The sequence below is a fragment of the Monodon monoceros genome, unplaced genomic scaffold, assembly GCF_005190385.1.
Source record: "Monodon monoceros isolate NGI ecotype Baffin Bay Population unplaced genomic scaffold, NGI_Narwhal_1 Super_Scaffold_5, whole genome shotgun sequence".
Lineage (NCBI taxonomy): Eukaryota > Metazoa > Chordata > Mammalia > Artiodactyla > Monodontidae > Monodon > Monodon monoceros.
This window is the reverse complement of record NW_021703782.1, coordinates 111,736,662-111,738,014: the sequence shown is the minus strand read 5'-3', so window position 1 is coordinate 111,738,014 and position 1,353 is coordinate 111,736,662.

Here is a 1,353-nt window from a genome sequence, read left to right as displayed (position 1 = left end):
CCGGCTCCACTTGCCCCCCCCCCCCCCGCCCCATCCTCCCCCTCCTCCCGTCTCCTCCCCTCAGCCCATTCCCTTCCGTTCCAGCACGCTCCGCGGGCTCTGCCCATCCTATTATTCTCCTCTCCTCCTCCTCAGACCTCACACGCCATTGTGTCCCATAAGCTCCCCTGGTGCTACCCCACCAGGCCCTGCTTGCCCCCATGGTCTCCTGTCTTTTGAGACCGTGTCGGCACCACAGCCAGCACTTGTATCGGCTGCGTGAGAATGCCCATTCCCAGGCTATATCCTGGTCTCTAGCCTTAATCATGACTATGTTTTCGGTGAGCAGCAGAGGGTCTGGCTCTTGGAGGCTAAACTGGACAGAAGGAATTTGGACAGGGTCGCAATGGTCATAGGGGAAGTGAGGTGTGTCTAAAATGCTGAAGGCGTGAGATGCTGGGACCACCAGCCTCCGAGAGCAGGAACTGTGCTGTATCCATCTCTGCTCAGCAAACGTTTTTGAATGAGTGAGATGGGATAGTGCAGGTCAGTCACCTGGTCTAGCTCTGGCCCAAACTGCAGCGTACATATTTGTCACCCCACAGAAATGAGTGTACTGAGTGCACAGGTCAGCTTCCTTCCATGTGGGTGCTCGCGAGCCCGTCTCAGTGTGCCTCTGCAGTTCTGCAGCCTGAGCGCTGGGCAGCACCCTGGAGTCCCTGATAGCGGGAATGGGGTGGGACGGGAGACCCCGCATTTCTAACAAGCTCCCAGGTGCTGCTGGTCTGGGGGCCACACTCAAGAGAGACTCTGCTTTAGGGCAATACAGTCCAAAAGAAACACAACAGCAGCCATAGACAATCTAAAATCTTCTGGTAGCCAGAGCTTTAAAAAGGGAAAAGAAACAGGTGAAATCGATTTCAATGTACTTTATTTAACCCTATACATCCTATTATTTCCACATGTAGCCAATAGATAAACATTGTCGAGGTATTTTTCATGTTCTTTTCCTCCCAACTGTTCAAGATCCGGTATGTATTGTACACTAAGATCCCATCTCAAAACGGACTCGCAAGCTCCCGGCTCCCGCGTGGCTGCCGGCCCGCACCGCAAATCGCTCGCAGGTGCGGCACGAAGGAAGCGTCCCGAGAACTACACCTCCCGGCACACTCCGGGCGCGTCCCGTGACGCACTTCCTGCGCGGCGGCGACGCCGAAGCGGCCGCCGGAAAACCACACTTCCCGGCGTGCTCTGGACGCACCCTGTGACGCACTTCCTGCGCGGCGGCAACAGCGCGCCCCCGGCGGCTAGGCGGCGGGGCGCAGCGACGGCTCGGGTCGCGGCGAGTGGCGGGCGGCCGGCCGACGGGAGCCG